We start from the raw sequence: 25873 nt of genomic DNA, 5'->3' as shown, positions 1-25873 counted from the left end.
TAAACTTTGCTTTCATTCTGCATCTGATTTTAGTCCAGCTGTCAGCATAATGACAGTCAGGTCTAGAGGATGAGGAACAGGCAATAATGAACTGAGATATTTTTGTAATCCTTCAACTTTTATGGAAAGCGATTTTGCAAGGTGTTAATCTTTACAGATTTGTGGGAAAAAATACTCTAAAATGCTACCTTCCCTATTCATCCTTTCTGTTTTCTGAATCTGTTCAGGGAGGTGCAGGCACATGTTATCATTTCTTATTCTTTCTGTTCATGCAGCAAAGATGAAACTAGTGAAGGTGTGCCTTTTTGTTCCTGTAATCCTTCCCAGCAAAGCTCAATCCTGTTTTTCTAACTACAAGGCAAAGCTGTCTTCTCACCTTCTTATATCACTGTTTGTGCTGGGATAACCTTTTATGCCCAAATCTACAAATAACTCACCAAGCATTGCAGCACTTGCTTTGACTTTATTGTTCTATAACCTTCCTCTGTTTCAAAAGCAGATGTCTCAGAGCCTTCCATCGCTGCTTGTTGCTTCAGTCTGGTAGAGTTCCTAGAAGTGGAGATGGCATGACACACAGGGTAGTGTAGTGTGAGAGACTTGCTGTTGTCAACTGCAGTTGTCTTTCTAGATTCGTGGCAATGAATACGATGTCATTCCTTTAAGCCAACAAGACCACAGAGATGCAGTAGGTATTTTGTCCTATATACTTGGTACAGTGGGCAGCAAAGTAGTTAAATACACTTCGATATGATGGTCTAATAGCAGCAAGGGGGGTAATTTACTGTTTCAGCAATCAGACAAGCAAAGCATGAGTGTTGGCACTATTGATGATTCAGAAGAATCTGTTCTGGTCCAGCCCTTAACCAATTCTTGTATTAAATGTCTGTAAAGTACATATCTGTCCAGTGGACTAAAACAAAGAATGAGCTAATTTCATATGTAGTTTAAGTCCAGCAAGCCTCAAAAAGTGTCAGTAGGGGTAAGCCTGACATGTTGCAACAGCCATAATGCATGGGATTGGGAGTGTTCATGTGCACACTAAAATAATATTTTTATTTTCACTTTAAAATCATTAAATTCCCACTAAAATGGCATAGCAACTGAAAAAAACCTGGCATGAAATAACAACTCATCAAAAATAAACACAAGGATAGCTAAGTTCTTCTCTATGTCTTAGTCTTGCTGTGCATGGGTTTAGCACAAGGACATGGAACATAACAGCTCATTCTCAGCTGTGGTCCTTGCAGAACAAGGACACAGCAGAGTGAGTCATGGCAGCAATGGAGCAGCAGCAGCAACACAGAACTGAATTTCCTCTGCTTTGTATGTTTAATTCTATCTGTCCTTTTGTCTTCCTCCATTTTAATAAGGAAATATTTACTAATAGTTGGAATATCCTTGCTTGTTGTAACTGCACCTTTGCAGTTTACAAATTCCATGTATCTCCATCTATTAATTTCCATTTGCTAGCTATGTTTTATTTGTAAAAGTAGAAACTGAATGAAACCATAGAAAAATACATACTTCAACAGATTAAAAAGACTGTCAGTAGGTCTGAGTGCAATGCTCACCGTAAGAGGGCTGAGCACTGTTCAAGCACAATTCCCTGACTCCATGCACTGGATCTATCATGACACTATAGTCAATAGCAATAATTTTTTAGGGTTATGTATTTAGGTAAATAGGGACAAATACTTATCACTGTAAGGTGATGACACTTTTCTTGCAGTTGACAGTGGTGAGCACGGTACATATTTGCTACAGGTGGACACTGAAACATGTTAATATGTTTCTTAAGAATAAACTTGCTATTAGTTATCCTTAGTTCTATATTTCTTCTCCCATATCCTGCAACTGGTCTTGAGGGTATAATGCTTAGGCACATAGTCTGGTGTTATTCAGGATATTCAGAGATATATGCAGCTAATCATTAGGAATTCACTGTGCAGTGTTACTTGTGTTTATCTCAAAGTTATTTATTTTCATATATCACAGTATTTGCTTTGCTAATACTTGGGTCTTGGTAGCAGGCAGAGAGAACTATTTTCTTATCATCTACTGTGTTGTCTTCCTTGGACTGATTTTTCACTTCAGTTTTATAGCTGGTCCGAATGTATCATCCACTTGGGTTCATTATCCATTCACTTTCATTATTTATCTAATGTGTGGAGAGATTTGGGACATGAAAGTAAACCTATCCAAGGAGGGGGAACAAGGTCTGTAGGAAGGCACATATAGATTGTAAAAGAACTCCATTTCCAAACTCATATTTCTGGGACCTCCCAGTTTAATTCAGTAGTGGTTCAAAACTACACTCTTCATAGCGAAAGCCCTCCAGTTTGACTCCCAGGTGTTCTGGCACTGGCTTCCCATGGATGCCCAGGCTGCCTCTGCTTTCGTCTGATCCTCTGAGGTGAGAGTGTGCTCTCCACAACTCCTGCGTCTGATACAGCATTCCCAGTGCCTGCGACCTGTGAGTGCTTTTTACATGTCTTCCAAGAAATTTCCTCTGATCAGTGTTTTTGCCTCAGCTTGTTGTGGCTGCTGTTTGCATCTAAGTGTATTTTGTTCTCCTATGGCCATGCTTCTCCTAAGCATGGACTAGTGCATGTGTGCAGTAGAGGGGTGGACTGAAAGTGGTGGGGTAGGGCTATTCTGAGTCACGGTAGCGTCAGCCACTGCCTTTTGTGGAAATGCTCAGTCTCCTGAGGGAACCCATTTACTCTTATCCAGGTCGTAAAAGGGTCCCAAAGAACATCTGAAAAGTTGGATGGAGAAGGCCTGAGAGAGAAAATTCGCTCCTTGATAAGTCTGGGGAAAAAGTAAGGAGATGCTTCTCTTTTGTTGTTTATCTAGGAAAAGTATTCACAGCATGAGACAGTGTCTGAACCACATACAGAAGTACCTTGATGAGCAATTTGGGACTGCATTAATGCTAGGATTAGTGGGAGTTTGTATCCCTGTGGCAGTTACTAGTATTATTCCATAAGCTTGGAGCATTTTCTCCACTCAAAAAAAATTATACTGATGCAAGAAAAAAAGGAAAGAAATCATACTTCTAAACTGAACGCACTACATATGCAAATCAACGTGTGGGACTGAGAGCAGCAGAGGTGGCAGCAGGTTGAAGTTTGACTAATTGAGTCAGTCAGGTTAATCTGTTCTAAAGCAGCAAGCTTCAAGCCAGAGGAAGATCTACTGTTGATGCAGGCTAATTAGGAGGTTAATACAAAACAAACTTGGGGCAAAAAAGATGTATCAGTTAGTGTCCTACATGGTACTTATATGATTTTAATTTCTATTGCAGGCAGGTTATTCACCCTTCCACGTTTGAATAAGTTCCTATATAAGATTCCACATTGAATACAATTTTAAAAAGCACTAGGTATCAGCTTAGCATGGTTAAGTCCAGTTGTTTGAAAGCAGGGGGAATTAGCCTGCTTGCTAAAATGGCTGTGCTGTTTCCAGTAGACTGACTTGGCTTGTTTTGAGTTCGGTATCCCTATCCTGTGCTGCCTTTATATCTATAAAAATCTGAAAGTTTACGGGACAGTAAAGCAAGATGTAATACTAAGAATAGTCTTAGGATAGATTCTGTTTGAAGAATGATGCTCATAGTGTAGGAATTCCCTATGAATATTGTGAATTGTGTGCATCTGTCTAAAGCTTCCTGAACAACCTCACCCATGCCAGGAAGATTTTAAACTCTGGGTTTGCTACACTTCTCTGGTAAGACTGTATTTCTTTAAGCAGACAAAAATGACCTTTCCCGACTTAAGATAATGGGGCATCAGGAGTAACTATGCAACTTAATAGGAGCCATTTTTAGGAACTAACAACATATGAATAAGGGCATCTTGCCTGTAAATGGTTGTTTCTTTTTCCTAGAAAAGTGTGAAATGATAAAATTCAGTATACCATTTCAGAAAAAAAATAGTTTTAGGAATAAAATTCAAAATCAGAATGAAAAAATACTGAATGGTTCTGAAGCTTCTGTTACTATAGAAAAGTGTTTAATTCCTGAAACGCCCTAGGACAACGTACCCTATACTTTTACAGTTAAGTACACTTACTGTAGTGGGAACAGAGAAAGTGTGCCTATGTGTGTTTTTCTTTGAACCATGTCCTCAGCTGTACTGACAACACAATATATGTTTCTGGTAGAGCGACTGTTCCACTTCATATTTATGGGTAAATCAGTACCCAAAACCAATGGCAAAAGCTAGTGATCTTGTAGATGAAGAAAACGCCCTGTAATTTGCTATTGGCATCACAACTCTTGGGATTTTAATCTTTATTCAAAAAATATATGTATTTAAACACAGGATCTTCATAAAAAATGTTCAGACCACATGTAGACAAACACTGACTAGACAATTTACCGCATCCTATGCAATTCACAACTCTAAAAAGAAATTTAGTCTTCTCTCTTTTTTCTTTTTTTTTTTTTCTTTTTTGGTATATTTTTCCAAAAATGCTTTGCTTCTAGTTTTAGCAGCAGAGAGTTTGTTTGGACATGAGTCTAGACATACTGTGATTTGAAGGGAACAGGTACATTCCACATCTCCTGCCAGAAAAATCTATTGATTCCCTAGCTAGTGTCACTGCTGGAGAGAACAGGCTGAAGAGAACAACTCAGTTAGTGAATGGGTTAGCTGTGCAGGGGATTCTGGCTTTTTGGATGGGAGCGTACTATTAAAATTAGATTAAAAAATAGAAAAATCTGCTGAAGAAGCATTTGGGTGTCTCTCTGGAGCCATTCTGCCTGAAGGCTGATGTTTTCAGTTTGACTGCCATGTATGTACCAGCAGAGAGACACATACATTGTACTTTGCCTTGGAGTCTTCATGTGTTTTATCAAATGACTGCTTAATGTAAAAAAATAAACAGTCTCTTGGAGCAGGCTTTGGAACCCAGGTTTTCCTGTTTCCCGGAGAGTGCCCTAAATGGTTTGGCTAGAAAGTAGCATTCCTGGCCTACTAAATCTTGAATTCCTTTACGAAGGTGGAACAGCTCCAGTAGAAAGAACTAAACCCACCACATTTTCTTCTACCCCAAATAGTCTGTACATCTGCTGCTAGAGCACTCTCCCAGACAGTGAAGGAGGAGGGCTTGAACTCCTTTTGTTGAACACACCCTAGGACCCAGGGTTCCTATGTCCTGTGTAAGTGTGCTAGTCATGGAGCTATTGGTTAAAAATAACCAACCAAGACTCAAATGGCTGTCCTGTCGTACTTTAAAAGAAGCCTATAGGGTTAAGCTCTCAAGTCTCAGGATTGGGAAGGATTTAAGACATCATTTCTCATAGGCTCTGGCGGCCTTCTGTCGGTGTTCTGCCTCTCTTGGGTCCCAGTCTTCCTGCACATTTATATACAAACACTGATGGCTAGGATGAAGGGTTTGGGACTCAAAGTGATGTTCTCGGTCCTGCCAGTGATGAGCAAAGGTTTGGGTAGAACGGATGTATCCCACAGATCAAGGCCTCGCTATGTGGCTGGTGTTGCAGGCATGGCTTTGGCCATAGGACCCTCTTGCAGAAATGAGGATTTCTGGGGAGAGATGGGATCCGTCTCACAAAGAGGAGGCAGAGCATCTTCGCCAACTGGCTTCCTAATCTAGCAAGGACAGCTCTGAAGGAGGTTCATTAAGGAATGGAGACTGTGGCCCACAGCTAAGTGAAGGAACAGGCAACAGAGGGGAAGTGTACAGGGGACATGGCAACCCGGAAAGTTCTTGTACTATACCTGAGAAGGCAGGGCAACTGGGGCCTGTTGCAAGCACCTGTACACAAGCACACTCAGCTTGGGAAACAAACAGGAGAAGCTGGAAGTCTGTGCACAGTCACAGATCTCTGACATCTCTGAGATTACAGAGACAGTTCTCATGTTTGCAAAGCTGCAGTGGGTGGGCACAGGATGGTTAGGAGGGACAGGCAGGGAAAATGAGTGTGGGGTTGCACTCTGTGCAAAAAGCAGCTCAAATGTGGGGAGGTTTTAACAGAAGAAAAGGGCCATTTGAGCTTAGGCTTCGGGATCGGAGGGGAGGACAATAAAAAGGATCATTGTTGTGGGAAACTGCTACAGACTACCCAGTCAGGAAGAAGAGGCGGATAAAGCCTATTTCAGAGAATCAAAAGACACCTCATGAAAGAAACAAAGGTCCTGATGATTCCTGAGTCACTCCAATATCTGCTAGCAGGGCAGGAGCGTGGAAGACAAGTAATCTAGGGGATTTCTGGACTATCTTTGGGACAATTTTTGATGCAAACATTGGATGAACCGGTAAGGGGAAGGACTCTGCTGGACATGCTGTTTATGAACAGGGAATAACTAGCTGGGAATGGGGTAGTCAGTGGCAGCCTTGGCTACAAGGACCATGAGATAATGGTGGTTAATATCCTGCAGCCAGCAAGGTAAGCAAGTACCAGAGACCAGAACATGGACTTCAGGAGAACACACTTGTTCTTGTTCAGGGAACTAGCAAGCAGGATCATGTGGGAGGCTGTCCGGAAGAGCAGAGGAGCTTATCCTTTAGAGGGAAGGAAAGTTTGTTGTTTGTTGAGGACAATCTCCTCAATGCACAAGAATGATCCATCCCTATCGGTGAGAAAATGTGCAGGAATAACAGGAGACCAGGCTGGATGACTGGGGAGCTCTTGGCTGGGATCAAATGTGAAAAGGAAGTGTACAGGGAGTGGAAACAGGGATGAGCTAACAAAGAAAGAATACAGAAAAGTCAGCCACACGTGTGGGGATGGAATTAGAGAAGCTAAAGCTCATCTGGCATTGAAAATGGAGAGGGATGTAACAGGTAACAAGGAGTACTTCTACAGGTATGTTGGCAGCAAAATGAAAGACTGACAAAATGTGGTCTCCGTATTGAATGGAAAGACAATCTAATAAAAAAGCACTTGAAAAATGCCGATGTGCTTAGTGTTGTCTTTCCCTTGCTCTTTCTTAGCAAGGTCTGTTTTCAGGCCTCCAACATCTCTTTGCAAAGTTTATGGGAAAGAGGTACTGTCTACAGTAAAGAATGATCAAATTCAAGACCAAATAAGGGAACTAGATATATACCAACCCATGGAGAGTGCTGAGGGAGCTGACTGTCCTCTTTGAAAGGTCATAGCAATTGGGGGAGATTAAAAAAAGTCAAGTGTCACACCCTCAAAATAAAAAAAAAAGGGCAGAAAGGAAAACCCAGGGAACTACAGTCCTCACCTCAGCATCTGGGAGATTGTGGAGCAAATCCTCCCAGAATTCATGTCCAGGCACATGAAGGACAAGATGGTGAGAGGGAACAGCCAGCACAGGTTCATCAAGGGAAAACTATGACTGGTTGACCTAATTGTATTCTTTGATGAGATGAGAGGAGAGCAGTGGATGTCATTTCCATTGACTTTAACAACACAGTCAACACAGTCTCCATAGTATCCTTGCAGTTCAGCCAGGGAGATATGGACTACGTGTGGACTACAAGATGGGTGAAACCTGGCTGGACTGCTGCACTCAAAGGGTTGTGATTAGTAGCTTGAAATCCAGCTGCTTGCTGGGTACTAGTGACTTTCCTGAGGGGTTATACCTGAGGCTGATATTGCTTAGCATTCCTCATCAATGACCTGGGCAATGGGACTTCAAGCTCAGAAATGTCACAGATGACACCAAACTGGGAGCGGTGATTTAAAGGCTGCAGGTCAAAGCGGGACCTTGATAGTCTGGAAGTGTGACCAGATGACCTCCCTACCATCCTAAACTAGTCTATGACTCTTTTCCACACCAGGAAACAGGTTTCCAAAAGTAAGATGCTGTGAAATGAGAGCAAGATCCATCTCACATAACTGAGATGAGATTTATTTGCTTTTGAAGGGCTGCATTTGGCTGAGTGGCAATCTAATACTATATTGAGGGGACCATGCAGGTGGTTAACAGAAAAAAATTACAATGAAAAATCTGATATTTCTGTATGTGCTCTGTTAACTTATTTGATAAAGAAAAACATCTCAAAATCTATGTATATAGCCAGGATACAAAAAGTAACCTAATTCCCCATTCCCACAGATATTGTTGGAAGGAACTGCTTAAGAGAAAAGTCAATCTTGCAACATTTCTGAATATAACTGCCACAAAAAGTGTCTTAAATCAACCAGTGAGGTTTTTTTTAAGCTTTCAACCCTTTATTGAACAGTCATATTAAATTATTTCCAGAAGACATGTAATTCAAGAATGATCTGACCAATTTTGAAATATGTTTTATTTTAAATGCTATGAATAAATCATACATAGATGCTTATAAATTATGTTACTTTGAAAGGGGGACATAAACCAGAAAAAGTTGCTTAATAAAAAAATAATGGCGTCTTGCAAATGAATAGCTGGCTACTTAATGTCAGGATATTGCAATGTAGAAAGTATTGACTATTCATTGAAATTAATGCTCATGGCCAAGTGAGTATTATTAAACTTTAGCAAATAATCTTTATAGCTTTTGAAACAGTCTCATTCTGGAAGATCATAATGTCTCAGTGGTTAAATGAAAATGAGGTAGTAGCTATATAATGGCAAGCACTATTGAATTAGCTTCTAAAAGAAACTCACTAAATGCTTAATACTAGCACTGGGCTGAGAGAAATGCAGCTGCGAAGAATGTCATTAAAATGGCAATGCTCAATGTTTCATTTGATTTTAATGGAAAATTTATGAAAGACTGCTATTAAGACTGGGTGGGGGAGATGATCACTATCATTCTTTTATTAGTATAACCAAGGGGCTTAATTTTCCTTAGCACTTTAATTGTTCCTTCATCTTCCCCAGTCCCATGCCTTGCTTCCTAAGAGCATGTATTTACCAAAAAATATTTTGGTTTAAGCTGGAGGATAGGTTTTAAAAAGCAATGACTTTGTTTTCAAATTAGAATACCGTTCATTTTTAAATGGAAGTAACAAATTAATTCCTCAGTGGTCATGGTTAAATGTTATTCCCCCACTAGAAGTATGTATGCCAATTCTACCAAGAGGGTTATTTGTATCTTGAAGTTACGTCTGTTGTCTAGGATGTGGGGAACTGGCCACTGGCAACCAGTCAGAACCATTTAAGGGAAGGATTTGCTCATCAGTTTTGAACTTGGAAATGGTGGGTTTTGGACATCTCATTCATTAATTTTGTGAGTGATGACTCAAGACTCACCAAAACTTTTTCTTCCCACATTTACTGAATTGTGCATTGTATCCTTTTTTAATGACTGTGCCAGATTTTCAGGGAGACGTCTGCACGAAGTGTTCTAGACACTACTTTTTCCATGCTTAAAAAAGGTAAAAATTTAAAAAGGCATTTTTGTTCACTGATGTAAAAAAATGGTACAAGAAAAGCAGATATTTAGCATGAGCAAATTGTAGAAAAGTGAAGAACAATATAAGATAAAGACCTGTATTGACTTTAGTTTCACTCTAAAGCTTAACCAACTCTAAGGTGAGTTGCTCATGTTCAGCCTGGGACTGCAGAACGTCAGGTGTAGCAAGGGATTGCTGTGAGGTGCGTGTGTTTGCCTGAGCCGGGGAATGCAGAAAAGACCTGTTAATGTAAATAAGCAGCTGAAATAAATGTAACTATGACATTTTATAGCAGATAAGTAACTGAGGCATAGGTTTTTCTCTCTCCATTAATACTGGCTGACATAACAGGTGCTCCCTACTTAACATGCTTTGGATGAGCAGATGTTTATTCCTCCTTGCTGAAAGGGTTTGAATTCCCTCATCCTCCTCCAGAGCTGGCCCATAGTCCTTGTTTCCTTAAAAAAACTGTATAGGGTTGTTATGTGCTTTGTGATTAGCATGCAGCCTTATGAGAGGGAGAACTGTACTCATTTGCAGTAAATTGTATTGTGTCAGTACACTGCATAAATTATGGAGTTTGTCATGCCTTGCTTTCTTCTCGGACCTTTGAATTTCTTCTGACACTTCTACCTTCAGTAGTCTGCCTTTCCCAGAGGACTAGTCACACTCTGTCACAAAATACTTGTTCACAGCTCTTTCTTTTAGTGTATGATAGATTTCTGCTAAAGAACAATGTTCAAAGAACAAATAATGCCCAAAATGATCAGAGAACAATTTATGAATTTCAGTAGTGTAGACAGAAAAACCTTTAGGAAAAAAGGATTACTTACATGCTTGAAAAATCCTCTGAATGTGCTGTTTAAAGTAGCTCTACACTTACATACATTTTGTCTGTAAAGTGGCAGGCATAACTACAGCAATGAATAAGGAGAATAGCTTCTAAGATATATCTTTCCCTGGGTAACTACATTGTAATTATTCATAGAGATGAAGTTATAGGCCTCAGATAAGCAATATCCAGAGTCTTTTCTACAGTTCTACCATAGCCTAAATATATATATATATGTGCAGTAAAATTGGATTTAGTCTGGTGTTGTTCACACCTTTTAGGTATGAACAAAAATGGGTGCAATTGCATTTATTTGTAAATATCCTTGCTCTGAATGTAGCTGTCAGGAAGCAGTGTCAGCTTGTATCATAAAAGAAATCAGGAGGGTTGAGTGCATGGTGTGGTGCAGACAACTGGACACGTACTTGTGGAAATGACATACAACTTACAGAATGGAGGCTCTTTAGCTGTAGTTATAAAATCTACAATTTGAATTTCTGTGTGAAATTCACAGACTCCAGCTACCAATAAATCAGTCTGCATTTCCATCTTCTTCCAAATAACCTTCGATGAGGTCACCCAAAAAGAGATAAACAACGTTTCATGCAAGTATGTGCCTCTGTTGTTGCAATGGGAATTACAAGATGAGACATCTCTGAAAGATAACTTGAGCATGGTATTTCTTTTTTATTTTCCAATAAATGATGACTTGGAAGAAGACTTCTCAGCAGAAGCCAGAAGTGAAGAGTAAATTATATTTTTTCTTTATGTGCTGTACATGCTGGTTATGTGTTGGGGGAGGACTTGGGATTTTTAAAAGAACATTTGCAATATCATACTGCAAAGTATTAGAGGAGACCATTAAGCAAATTTGGAATCTTATATATGGAGGAAGCATTATGTTCAAGGCTTCAGCGCTCACTATGATTAGAGTGCTCTTTGTGGGAGATTTGTTAAAATTTCTTCATCCTGGACACCTGCCAAGCTTAAGGCTTTAATGCTCTGAGACTGAGTCACAGAAGTGGGGAGTGACTGCTCTCAGAGCTTGTTGACTTGCCAGGAGGCGGGTGTGGGAGGTAGTATGCAAGTAAGAAAGAAGAGGGGCATGACAAATAATCTCCACATTCTGTGATAATCTTTTGTTTAGAAGAAATAAGTCCATGGCTTCAGGTTTTTGTTCTATTTTCCAAACTTGCCAACAAAAATGGGACATTTTAGAGATGTGATCTCTTGTTTCAGACTGATGGCAGAAAGAATATCTAGGTGTTTGGTATAAAAAAGACTAGAAAAACAAGGATTAACATGGTACTGAACATGGATAGCTAAAAATAGCATCAGTCCATGATAATTATCAAGTGAAATGAATAATTTCGACACAGAAAGTAACTTCTTTCAACTTTTTTCATTTGCTAACCACTAGAAATCTCTAGTGGATCTCTGCATGACTGATTTAAGCTTGCTGAAAATAGACTAGCTTTTCTGGATCATGTTTTATGGATCCTGACTGTACAGCCCCTGGGTGTCTTAGAAGCATACGCTAAAAATCATTAGATAAACAGAAATTGCACAGACAGTAAGAAATGACAGCATCTGTGAGAACCATTTAACCAAATCAGATCAGTGTAATCAAGAATTCAACCTTTCTCAGAGCATATGAGGGGGCTAATACACAAAGCTCAAATGCTTTTTGGAGGGAAAAATGGTAACTGGTGGGTTTTGAAAAAACTGCTGAAAACTGGGATATGGCTGCAGGATTACACACAGAGGACTGGATGCTGAAATCAAGGCACGACACATGCCTGGAATGTATCCACATTTGATATGTTAACATTTACAAAGACTGGCTAATGCCGGCTTCATGGATACTGCTTTTCAGCTGGGAGATGAGGACTCAAGCCAGTCCTCATCTTCATCAATCTTCAACCTCAAGCCTTCATCAATCTCACATCAGCTATAACTAAACCTGTCTGTCCTCCAAGTGAGTTGAGGACAAAGAAGCACAGGTCAGCCTAAATTGCTCTCAGTGTTGGATTTGTCTTTACCCTGCCTTTACACTGCCTGTGCTTGTACATCAGCCGATATCCTCTTGCTTGGAAGTTACAATAGAGAGCATAATCTAATGACCTCTTAGTGTTAACTCTCTGCTCTTCATGTCTCATGCATGCTTGTGTCTGACGTACTGCAACTACGTGAGGTTCAAACATAGACCTGGGAAGCTTTTATAGTTCCAACTATATATCAAGCTTACACCCAAATTGACCTTTTTTGTGTGTTTAGTTCCACGTTCAGGTTTATAGGTGGATTTATGCAACTGTGTAGGATGGGCTTGATTCTCCCGTACCTAACTGAAAAGTGAGAAAGTAGAGACATAGGAAAGACAGTTTATGTGTGTAAATGCGTTCATATAGGGCTCCCTGTGATCTCTCATGGAGGGATTAATAAGTTTTGGGAAGAAATGGGACCATTAACTTTATAAATTTTGACCTCATCCACAATGCAGACTGTAGATCCAGTCCATTTCCACATCTGCTCCACAAATTAAGTTTGATCTATAAATGCCTGGTATGTACAGGCATGGGAATTAACAGTGCTAAGGAATTTTTTTTTTTTTCAGTGGCGGAAGGGTTATCTAGGTTAAAAGGGTATGTCCAGAAAGAGCCAGGGAATGAGCTCAAGGACTAGACCCCAGGTCATTATATACAAATAGCTGTTAATTTGCTTTCTGGCTCTGCTCCAACTACCTCTCTCCTAGACAGCACCTAAACATGGTTGAGGTGACAGTACACCATAGGAACTGTTCCCAATGGTTGGCATGAGTGAAACTGCAACAAATTTGCCTTCCTCTATCCTATTCAGTCCTCCACATCTATCCCCAAAGCTTATCACCATCAAACATGTCCTCTTGCCAGAGCCAGGGTGTGCAAAACACTGACCACAGCCCTCTCATTTCAGAGACTTTAAATGGAGAAAACAGAGGAAATGATAATTGTCTCTTAAGAAGTCATAATCCAGGACTCTACCTCCATATTTCATAGCCGCAGCAGAGCTGCAAGTAGCGTGCTGTAGTGCAATATGCCCATTGAACCGTACCACAAGACCTCACCAGCCGCAGGAGTCTCCCCCTACCAGCCTCTGCCTCTGCCAGCTGCCTTCTGGAAATATCCTTGCACTTTTAGTCTTTGATGAGAAATGGTACAGCACAGAAAAAATACTGGGCTAGTTCTTGGACTGTTGTGGTGAGTACCTTTCCAGCTGCTGAGGGTACGGAAGTGGCTTTGCCACTGATGAAATGCTCTCAGGTCCTGACACAAGTCACAGCTACTCTTCATGACATCGGCATTATCCACAGACCACTTGCATAGGAAGTAAGCCCCTGGAGGGTTTGTAACAGAGGATCTGGCAGGGTAAATTGGTGCTCTTCTCTGCAGATTTTAAGCTTCCAGGGCCCATCTGTGCTGTCTGTCTGCCTTCCCAGGTGTTTTGCACTTGGAGAGGGAAGACTCAAAAAAAGCCCCTCAAAGCCCAAGAGTTGTCATAATCTTTTTAATACTCCTGAATTTGAGTGTTTGCTCCTCTTCCTGCCTGCTGTCTGCTGTAAAAAGCCAAGTGTTTGTAATCCAGACATTATTTCCTGTTGGTCTAGAAGTTTTAAGATAGCTTGACATGAGGCTTAATAGCAATACAATAAGTTATGGAAGGTTATGGGGTATTTCAGAGAAGAGGAAGGACAGTGATGTTCACAGATTTTATTGATTTTATTTTATTTATGTATTGTGGAGAATCAAATAAAAATAGAGCAGAAACAACTTGCTAGTTAAGTAGAAAATTATATCTACCTAACCGTTTGTTTCCATACTGCTCTAAGTGAGTTACAGTGAATCTGGATGAATCTGTTCTTCAGTGAGGCAATGCAGCAATTCAGTCTTTTCCTTCAGAGACTGAAGAACTGGGGACATATTGTTTCAGTCTCTCTTCTGGTGTTAATACACCAGCCCTTACCCCAAGGTAAACTCTCATTGTTCTCATTTCATTTTTAGAGACTTTGCAGCTGAAATGCTGCATTGCCCCTTTCTGAGTCACATGTGATTGCAGCTGCTCAGCATATATATGCATGAATTCACTCAATTTCAGTAGGGAATTTTTAGGCTAAAGCCTGCATATTAGAGTTTAAAAAAAGAGATAAATGAGGGAAAGGGAATGAAGGGAGAAGACCTAAAACTTCCCCTGAACACCATTATAAGATGCAGGTTTATTTGAAGGTTCTATAGACAACAAAGAAAACATGTATTTCCACTGCACCTTTTACACTTTAATCTAAATAAACATTGCCCTAAAGCAGGAAAGGAAATGATTCTTCCTTTTGATGGTCTCAGAGGTAAATATTTCAGTATGTTCTCCAAATGTCTTTGTTTCTTATTTTATCTTTCCAAGGCCAATATTTCTATCTCTCAGGTTCTTCAGGCTTTTTATTTGTCTATTGTGTCAGAATGTCCCAAGGTGGAGAGCATCCATCAGCAGTGGGACAAGGGCATTTAAAAGGAAGTTTTTTCCAGTGTAAAGAATGTGGACTCAAACATTGGATTTCACAGTTAATCATACAAATGAGATAAAAGCTTTTCTTCCAGGAATATGAATAGCAGAAGAAATGCTAATATATGTATGTACATCTGTGTGCATATGTATGTAAACAGGCTCATTATATATATACATCTATACATAATACAAAGGCCTATTGCCTCTTTCATTGGAGCAAGGGTAATTCTCCCATGGATTTTATTTTGTACAACAGGGGCACAGTTACAGCAATCTAAAAAAACCACTAAGGCCTTGACTGAAGTGCTTAAGCATCTGAGAAGCCTATTGAATTCATGGGGCTTCTTCACATACTTAAGAGTTTGGCATGTGTGTAAATACTTCGCTGTAGCAGGGTCACAAGGCCTCAATTCAGCTCTTATAAAACTCAGTGGAAAGATTTCTTTTGATTTTAAAAGCAGTTGGATGGCTTTGCAGTGTGTCTTTTTTACGCTAATGCAGAGTGAGCCAGCCATATTGCAGGAACATGTGGTACACGTTAAAAGTTTTAGAGGTTGCGAGCAGTAGCAACTTTACACTGACAACGTTTATCCCGATTGATTAAAAGATGCGAATAAAGAGGCATTCCCAGATGGGCAGAGGGCAATGACCGCCTTCCAGAAAGGGCAGCATGGGGTGAGCTCTGGCTGGGGAGTCGTCGGTGGCAGCGGGAGGGCGCTGGGGGAGCCCAGGAGGAAGGCTGAAGATAAGCTCATTATTTGGACGTATCAGGGAGACAGCTGCGCTGTCACACCCCACGTACACCTGGGAGTGTGGGGGGAACTCCTGCTGCGAGGAGCTGACGCCATCCGGGGAGGAAGAGCAACATCCATCCGTCTCAGAGACTGGGACTTGGCACCCGTTGGGGCCAAATTTCTGGGGAAGAAACAACATACTGGGAATTGCTGCAGCATAACTGCAAATGTAAAACAATCGCCGCTTTGACACGAAGCCTGCTGAAAAAGCTTTGTCTACAAGTGTGTTAAATTATCTCAAGTGAACTATTCTGGTCTAAATTTCTATTACTCCAGAGCTGAAGGGCACCACTAAAGGAGGTATGATGGAGAGGCATGCAGAGAGGCACCCTTGGGAGATACACTGCACATGTCTTTTGTACCAAGAAGCACTCAGGGAGCTGGATGGGACCTAGAAAAGTGAGGTGATACTATTCCAGCTCACACTCAATTGCTCCTGGAATGCAAGAAAATTTGGAGGAAACCTGGAGAGGGCAATGCCCTTGTAATGGGCATGGTTCAGGAAAAATGATAAAAACCACAGGTAAATGATAACTCTATAGGGAGACCTAAGTACTTGTGGCATTTGCAGGAAATGGATTGCAAGGAGTCCCAGATGAGTAATCTAAGGAGATAAAAGGAGATAATTAGGAACTGGAACTGCCTGAATATTTTCAAAATTTCAATATGGGGAAATGAAGAGAAGAAAAATCATTCTGTTTTGACCTGTTCTGTTGGCAAGGACAGATGTAAGAAGGGGGGTTATTTAGGCTGGCTGATGTAGAGGAAGTCTGTTCCAATGAGACCATAAGGCATTAAATAGGAATGAATGGCAAACCCCTCACTCTATTGCATTCAAAGCAAGACTCAGCAAAACTGAAAAATAGAATGTAGGGGTAGGCAAAGAACAAGAAATGAACCCAAAAAATTTCAAGGTGCTCGATATCCATATTTCATTAAGGAATCATCTAGGTTTCTGTGCATTCATTTACATAAATTCTAGCTATCTGTCCCTTTAAATATGCTGGATAGTATAGTCAGTCTTTTTTTTTTTGTCTCCCCAGGTGGAAATTCAGCCTTAGGTAGTACTTGACTCTCAGGTGTGTATGGCAGTCCTTTGGGTTGAGTATTTCCATCTTCTTATCCTATACGACCTCAGTTCTCATTAGGAGAAAATCTGCCTTCTCTTCCTCTGATGAATAAGCACCCTTTTCTACTGTCCTTTCCTTTATGAAAATGTTCTTTGTCTTTCATCCTGCCTTTTCCGTAATCTCATCACTCATGTTCTTCAGCTGTTTCTCAGTGCTTTATGACAGCCTAGCTCTGACTGATATAAAACTATGAGTTAGTTTCCTCAACAACGTTCCTAAACATTTTGCTTCAAAAGATACAATAACATATAATTTGATTCCTTTTTAGTTCAAGGCTCAAAATTTTTGCCTGCATAAGGGTGGAGCATTGGAAGGTCAAAAGACAAATGGATATTGCTCTCACTTTCCTCTGGGCAATTTTTTAAACCGGAAAACCTAACTCAAAATGTAGCCCTTACCAGAATCACAGGAAGACTTGGCACCAATGGCACCTGCTCCATGCCTGTGTGTGCATCCCCTCCCAACGTCCTCCATCTATCATTGACATGGACCCACAGCATCCACAGTCAGCATCTATCTTTTGTCCCCATTTAGTGCTCCTTTCTGCTTGTTCCTATCTACAGCTCAGGAGCCACTATTGTTCTATTTCCTAATTATTTCAAGTTTCAGTTAGGTTAGCTGGGACAATACGAGGTATCTGGTAGACTGAAAACTTCAGGTGGTGATATTGTGCAATGTTTGCTTAATTGCCTTGGTAGAATTATGCTGTTTATTTTGTTACTAACTAGAAATGATAGGCCGTTTAAAGTTTAGAAATTTGATTGATAAGTGGGAAGATAAACATAATATTGCCTACTAGAGAGGGTAATCTAAAACTTCATCGACTAAAGAACAGCCGTGCTACATAATTGTGCTGAGTGAGAGGAGGAGTCAACACTTTTATTACCCGGATGTGTTGAGGCGAGGAGGTCCAGTTTCACTTTGAGAGGGGCTGAGCTGGTTTTCCCACCTTCTCTCTCCTGGGTGCGTATGTTAAACATTTGCATAAAGGTCTTAACGCCAGCACTGCAAAACACTGCTACAGAAATGGATGAATAAAGCTCCTTAAAACTCTGTGAAGATGGGGGTAGAGTTTACCCATTTCAAGCAATGGAAGCAAATGAGTGGATATGGGACTTGTTCAAGATGAGGCACAGGCCATTGCAAAGGCGGGGCTGGAAACCCAGTCCTGTGCCTGTGTTTGGCAAGGGAAGATTTCTTGTTGGATGTTGAATGCATGCTTAACCATTCCCAAGTGCCTGTCATTCCAATCATACTTTCAGTTATTAGTATTTAAGTGATTAATATTTAAGTTTTGTGAACACGTGCTCTTTTAGCAAGGAAAATGCTATATAGCTTCATTGTATACAAGTGAGATTTATTCTTCTAGCATGAGGTACTAGTAAATTGGCTGTGGGGCTATCTAGCTTTTTGACGGCACCATCATTGGTAAGTCCGACTACCTTGAAAAGAATAACAAACCCAATCTCAGAGTTTCTCCTGTTGTTTCTGAAATCGCCAAGTGGATTCATTTATGCTGAGGATGTCCAGCTCTCTCAAGGGTGTGCCATTAAGTGTGCTGCTGCTGAGGTAGGGTCAGAAGCCTTAGAGCTAAGCTGCAGCTTTTCAGCAAGCTTTGAGCTCCTGCAGCATTGTTCTGCAAGGTAGCTGCAGGCTCAGTGCTCAGAGCAGAGGCTCCCCACCTACTACGCCTGTATCCTCACATCTTGGCAAAATTTCATGGGGGGAAATAAAGAAAAGAAAAAAAACATTTTATATTTTGACCTGTTCTATTAGGAATGACAGAAGTAAGAGTAGGAAGTTATTTATGCTGCTTGGTACAGAGCCAGCATCCTCTTGGCTAACATCCTCCTGCCCTCAGGACAGCAGTGTAGCTATATGCTGGCTGGTGAACTAGTGAAATCAAACCCATCCTTGCGTGGGAGGAGAGACAACATAGACCTACAGGGGCCACACCGTCATCTGGTAAAAGTGCTTTGTTATGCTCCCTATGCAGTTGGGTTAATTGGGCCTTCTTCGTTTCCTTGCTGTGCAGCTGACTTGCTTTAGGATGGGAGATCAGCTTCATAGGCACTGAACAAGAGCAGGCAGTACCCAGGAGTCAGGAAGGCTCCTCCAGCTCCTGGGTGGGGAGGAAGGGGGAGAGCAGAAAACAGGGAGGGGAAAAAGTCCATTTCCAGATAAGCACGTTGAAAGGTTGAAAACAGGGAGAAGTCTGCTTTTCTGCTCAAAGTTTACTTATTGATAGGGACTCGGTTCTTGGCTGCTTCTGCTTCTTGGATGCATATGTTCAGAATTTGTAGAGCTTTACGTTCTGCTTTTGCAAATTGTAATGTCAAGTGGGGAAAATGGTAAACTATGAGGATGCTTGCAGGAGATGACATCTGTTACCAGTATCTTATATAGGCTTTTATTCAATTTTGTCATCAGGAGTCCTCATGATTGCTTCAGTGTTGTCAACGTGTGCACACACACACTCTCACTCACTCACACTCACACACACACACAGACACAAACACAACGTCTGTCTGTTTATCGATTTATTTATCTATCTGTCTTTATACACCAATTTACTGTATGTTACTGACACTTGGTAGGAATCATGGAACTGATGTGACTTCTAATAAATGGCTAAAACTAAATCTCACTTTACAAGAAGAAACTTCATGTTGAAGACCTTCCTGGTCTGCAGGGTTGGAATTCCTTATCTCGTGCTTGTGAGGTATTTTCCTTTCTAAAAATAGTCTTCAATTCTGTCAGAAAAGTTTGCCTTCCTCTGTTACAATTAACCACACACACTTATGAAACAACAATGAATACATTCCCCACTTTTTTCTCTCTCTTTTGTTTTTATTTCATGACATCGCAGTGCTTTGTACGGTCGCTTTACTGCTTTCCCTAGATGTTAAATTCCTTGTTTGTGCTGTTCTTTCACACACAAACAAGAAGAAAATATCTTTCATAGTGGGGAGATGGGAATAAGACTACTAGGCCACAAACACCCCCAAGAATTCTACAGGGAGAGGTGTTGTACCTGAAATTGTTCGACCCTAAACTAGAGTTCAGTAACACTTTGCCTTTGTCTGACTTTGATACAATGTGATTTCAGTTCTTGTCGTTGGAGAAAAAGAATATGCAAAATCCTGTCAGTGAAAGGTTATGACATTTCTTTCCCAGACTTATATTTTCCTAGACTAAAGGCACTGAACCTTAGGATGTGTATTGGTGCAGTTCCACACTGCTGTGCCTTCCTAGGTCAGATAGCAATTCTGGTCATGAATTCAGTAGATATGAAGATGACTATTAAAAAACACATTAAAAAAAATCTTTTTTGGACATAACAGGTTTGACTGATTACCCATTATTTTAACAAACATCAGTGAGAGAGTATTGTTTGGTTTTAATCGGGATTTTTAGAATTATGAAGCAAGAAATTCATGCAGGTTTCCTTTGTATAGGTTCCATAAGGGTAATAACATGATCCTTAATTCTTGTTTTTCCTCTCCTCCTCTGTAAGACTTCAGAGAGCTGGAAGTATCCTAATTGGTGATAAACAGCGTATTTGTTCAGAACCAAGGCTAAAGTTTTAAAGTCTGATCCCTGGATAGCATTAGCAAAACATATGAGATTGGTGTTCACTCTTCTCTCCCTGTTTTTAATTATAAAATTTGCATAACAGACAAGTTGTAATTACGCTGCGCTATAGTTCCGAATAATACTTTCAGCTACACTCTCAGACATCATAAATTAATGTTGTTCCATTGAAATCAGTGAAGCTGTATGTCCTGGGGGCCAGATTCAGTCACCCACACATGTCTGGTGCCATATGAGATACCCTCAAGTAGCTCGCCTGGCCTCTGACTGCCCTTGTGGAAGGGTACCTGCCTCCCTCCCTTAGGTCCTCTGTTATATCTGCCAGCTCAAAGGGCATCTCAGATGGCACTACACACCTATGGCCAGTCAACATACCAGCCCTGCCTCCTGAGAGCTTAAGTTATAGCTTTTTGAAATTGTAGAGAAGGAATGAACAGGTTAAAATACATGTCTTCTGGAGAATCTTTGGGGACAGTTCTCGCAGTGATTTTTTAATTAAAGCCACATGTCCCTCCAGGTTATATTCATTTCTACCTGGCAGCCATTTCTCTTATTTTTCTTACTCTTTTCAAGTGCACTTAGTGGGTAAGTGCTGGCAAAAAGCCTGACCTACAGTCACCAAGTAATGCCATCAAGGCTGATGTATTAACTGTCTTGGTTAACCTGTAAGGTTAATGGGGAGATGCTCTTAGCTAACTGTGTCATATCCTCATTAATCCATAATGCTGGAACATAGTAAACATTTGGGAATATGCCTCAGTAGAGTGCAGAGGACATAGTAAGGATTTTCTTGCCTTCAGTGGAGCAAGAAGAATTAATAAGCTTTACAACTGCTATTCATCTTCTTCTCTTCTGCTAATATATTTTCCCAATGCCTCCTCCTACTCTCTGTAAGTTTTAATGTTGGAATTGCCAATATAAGAGGATAGCTTTTTGTGTCTGTTCTGAAGATGGCTAGAACCAGATAATGAAAAGAAAATATGAATAATTAAAAAATGCGAGAACCTCATCTGAATACATGGGAGTTCCTCTGTCCCCTGGGAAATGTTGAAGATTGGGATAAATTCTGAAAAAAACATTTAATATCCTTTCCTATGCTTTTGTAATATTAATATTAATTGCTACAATACTGGATATCTTTGTTCTTTCTGAAAATATAATTATTATTTCAGTTTATCTAGATTTTTTGCCCCACTGACATCCTGGAGCAATAAATTCCAAGACCGAATTGCATAACAAGATTTATATGTGTTACTTCCTGATACAGGTGAATGCCTCTTTGTTCTTATTTCATATGACAGAGAATGGAAATGCAACTTCTCTAAAGCTTTTCTAAGACATATATTTCCAAGCTTTGTGGTTGTTCCAGTTTTAAGAGTTTTTCTGTTTCACTGACTATTTTCTGTCATCTTTCTCCAAGTCTCCCCTAACTGCAGATTCTCCACTCATATTGCATGACCCACTAATGCTAAGTATTCGTTATATATTTCACTATTATTTTTTTGACTGGCTTGCACTCCACTCTGTTTTTTTCATTCACTAGTTGAGTGGTTTATAGATTGCCGTGGGACCTGGCTTTTGTATTTGATCTCCATTAGGGTTCTGGCAGTAGTGTAAAAACAGCATGATGAATAATTGTTGGAAAGTTGTCACCAACAGTTGCCATATGTTTTCTGGGTCTTTTCCAGTTGATTTGGTAAGATTCTTGACTATGTTCAGGTATTCATTTATCTGGTTATGTGTGAATGCCAGTACAACTCTGAAACGTGCATGAATAGGTATTTCGGCATTAGCCGGAGAAAATTGCTTATGAAAGAGTTAATAGATAGCACATGGGTAAAATTATGCCTTTTACTTACAGTGTTTGAAAGCTAGTGGTCTTCATTTGTTTTATGCACTTAAAATCACGCAGCCTTTCAGTGACTGGCCATCTTTGCTAACCAAATGAATACGGGTATCTTCACCAATTTAATTGTGGATTCTTTGTTCTCAACCATAAATCAATATTACCAAATGCTCGTGTTCATTCTGTTTGAAAGGGTCGGGCACCTCGCGGTTGCCGGAGGACAGCTGTGCTTGCCGGGAAGCCCCATGGGTCAGCAGCCTTGGGTCATGCTGGGCTGGTAGTAGAGGGGGCTGAAGGGGGAAGAGCAGTGCCCACCAGCAAATGGCCAGCTCTGCATCACCCTGCTCAGCAGAACCAGTGGGCATCCACATGGAACAAAGAAGTATTTCAGGATTACACAGGTCTGACAGCAACATTTGGCTTCCAGTGGAGTCGTATGGATCCAACTGGCTGTATTTAAGCACTTGCCTGATTCATATGAACTGCATTAGAATGATTCCTTTATTTTCTCCATATCCTGCAGATGTTCTTTTCGGGCCTTGCAAAAAATAAGTAGGATGACTGGAGAAGAACTCCCACATTTTCAAGCCCTATTTTCTGCTATCAGAGTAAACACCTTTTTGTCTCCTAATTAATGGCTCAAGCTTAAAAAGAAATAGGTTTTCTGCTCTTATTATTTCTACAGAGTATCAGTCTGACAGGAAAAACTTTTCTCTAATTCCCTACATTACTTTCTTCACAGCCATTTTATGCCCATTTGTTTTAATGCATGTGTTGCGGATAAAGTGAGATTATTCCCGAGATTCCCCTGTTTACTTTCTGGCACTCTGTCGTGGTTTAACCCCAGCCAGCAACTAAGCACCACACAGCCGCTCGATCACTCCCCCCTGGTGGGATGGGGGAGTGAATCAGAAGGCTAAAAGTGAGAAAACTCGTGGGTTGAGATCAAGGCAGTTTAATAGGTAAAGCAAAAGCCGCGCACACAAGCAAAGCAAAACAAGGAATTCATTCACTCCTTCCCATGGGCAGGCGGGTGTTCAGCCATCTCCAGGAAAGCAGGGCTCCATCACGTGTAATGGTTACTTGGGAAGGCAAACGCCATCACGCCGAACGTCCCCCCTTCCTTCTTCTTCCCCAGCTTTATATACTGAGCGTGATGTCATGTGGTATGGAATAGCCCTGTGGTCATTTGGGGTCAGCTGTCCCAGCTGTGTCTTCTCCCAATTTCTTGTGCGTCCCCAGCCTACTCGCTGGTGGAGTGCTGTGAGGAGCAGAAAAGGCCTTGGCTCTGTGTAAGCACTGCTCAGCAGTAATGAAAACACCCCTGTATTATCAACACTGTTTCCAGCACAAATCCAATACATAGTCCCATACAAGCTACTATGGAAAAAATTAACTCTATCCCAGCCAAAACCAGCACATTCTCCACCCCTTATTCCATACCATTTACGTCATGCTCAGGTCCTACGCTATCCAATACATCCTCATTAACCACCATCACCCTTCCCATCCTTTGATATCATACACAGATATCATTCTCTTAGTTTATAGACCACCCCTGTGAAATGTCTGTTAAATGTCCATAAATGTCTACAAAATGTCCATTGAGTTCATTTAGTCCATTACTTTGGGCTCCATCTGTTATGGTGGTCAGTTAGGACAGGAGACATGGTGTGTTGCGTGGAGTTACTGGGCACCAAAGGCAGCTCAGGTCGGGTCACTGCTGCGCTTGCACTGCTTCTTGTAAGGCTTGTCCTCCACTGGTTCAGGTGGTTACTGCTATAGTAATTCCCGTAACATGCAACTCAAATCACGGGTTACAACAATTTAAAGGTATTTCCATCACAATCTCCACCCCCGGCCCCTTTGGACCAGACCGTAGGGTTTAACATTGCAATGAACTCCTCCCCTTGCCCCTGCTCTGGCTTGGACTTATCCACAGACTGCTGTCCCTTAGGGGTGTATCTGCTCCAAGTGGAGCCTTATCTATGCACCACAGTGTTCCCAGGGGTATACCTGCTGCAGCATAGACTTATCCGCAGCCACAGTTGCTTTGAGGTGCACCTGTTCCAGCATGGCCTTCTCCATGGGCCACAATGCCTTCAGAGATACACCTGCTCCAGCGTGGCCTGACCCACAGCCACAGTCCCTTCAGAAGTAAACCTGCTCCAGCATGGCCTTACCCATGGCTGCAGTCTCTCCAGGGGTGTACCTGCTCTGTTGTGGGCTTATCCACAGCCACACACATGCTCCAGCATGACCTCATGCACAGCCACTGATGCTTCAAGGTGTACCTGCTGCAGCATGGATTTATCCACATCCACAGATGCTTTGAGGTGTACCTTCTCCAGCGTGGACTTATCGTTGGGCCACAATCCCTTCAGAGGTATACCTGCTGTGGCATAGACAAAACCACAGCCACAAACGCTTCGAGATGTACCTGCTTTGGTATAGACTTACCCACGGCCACAGACACTTCAGGGTGTCCTGCTCCTGCGTGGACCCATCCACAGGTCACAGTCCCTTTGACTTGAGGTCACACTGGAGCTCCAGCCTGTCCAGTACAGCAGCACAGAAACAGCAGCGATGCCCTGGCCATCTGCCAGCCCAGGCGCATGGCCATTGCTGTTATCAAAACGTTCCCAGGCACAGCAGAGTAAGATGATCAGCAGTACAGCAGCACGGCAAGCAGCGAAAGCAAAAAGCAGCCACTAACGAGCCCTAGACTCTAATATACAGTAAGGCAAGCAAGCCTATGGCAAGCACAGGAGCCTGTCAATTAATAGCTAAACAGCAATAACAGCCATAAATTTGATCTAGCACATTCCAATCAAACCTGTTGTTATCTTGAACCCTTTGAGCCCCACGTTGGGTGCCAAAAAGGACTGTCGTGGTTTAACCCCAGCTGGCAAGTAAGCACCACACAGCTGCTCGCTCATTCCCCTCCCAGTGGGATGGGGGAGAGAATCGGAAGGGTAGAAGTGAGAAAACTTGTGGGTTGAGATAAAGACAGCTTAATAGGGAAAGCAAAAGCCGTGCACACAAGCAAAGCAAAACAAGGAATTCATTCACTACTTCCCATGGGCAGGCAGGTGTTCAGCCATCTCCAGGAAAGCAGGGCTCCATCACATGTAACGGTTACTTGGGAAGACAAACGCCATCACTCCGAACATCCCCCTCTTCCTTCTTCTTCCCCCAGCTTTATAGGCTGAGCATGACATCATATGGTATGGAATAGCCCTTTGGTCAGCTGGGGTCAGCTGTCCCAGCTGTGTCCCCTCCCAACTCCTTGTGCACCCCCAGCCTACTCGCTGGTGGGGTGGGGTGAGAAGCAGAAAAGGCCTTGGCTCTGTGTAAGCACTGCTCAGCAGTAATGAAAACACCCCTGTGTTATCAACGCTGTTTTCAGCACAAATCCAAAACATAGTCCCATACGAGCTACTATGGAAAAAATTAACTCTACTCCAGCCAAAACCAGCACACACTGACAGACAGCAATCCTTATCTTGCTAGTTAACCTACTGCAAATGGGTTAATTTCTATGACCTTCTCCCATTGGATTGACTCTTCATTTTTCAGACATATCAGTAGCCATCTTTGCACCTGTTCCAGTTGGTATTCTTCTCTTCATGATCAAGGTATTTCAGATGAGATCTTAATGAGGCTTATTAATCATTCAGTAACTGTAATGCCCCTTTGTTTGCATTTGTGTATTGTATTTGGTTTTGGTTTGGGCTTTGGCATTGTATTTTGGTCATGGTTGCCTTACGTTAATAGCACAAAGCTGTCCTGAGATCAAACATTGCATCTTTTCTCACTCTC

Source organism: Mycteria americana, chromosome 3 (genome assembly GCF_035582795.1).
Source record: "Mycteria americana isolate JAX WOST 10 ecotype Jacksonville Zoo and Gardens chromosome 3, USCA_MyAme_1.0, whole genome shotgun sequence".
Classification (NCBI taxonomy): Eukaryota; Metazoa; Chordata; class Aves; order Ciconiiformes; family Ciconiidae; genus Mycteria; species Mycteria americana.
This window is presented reverse-complemented; position numbering follows the sequence as displayed.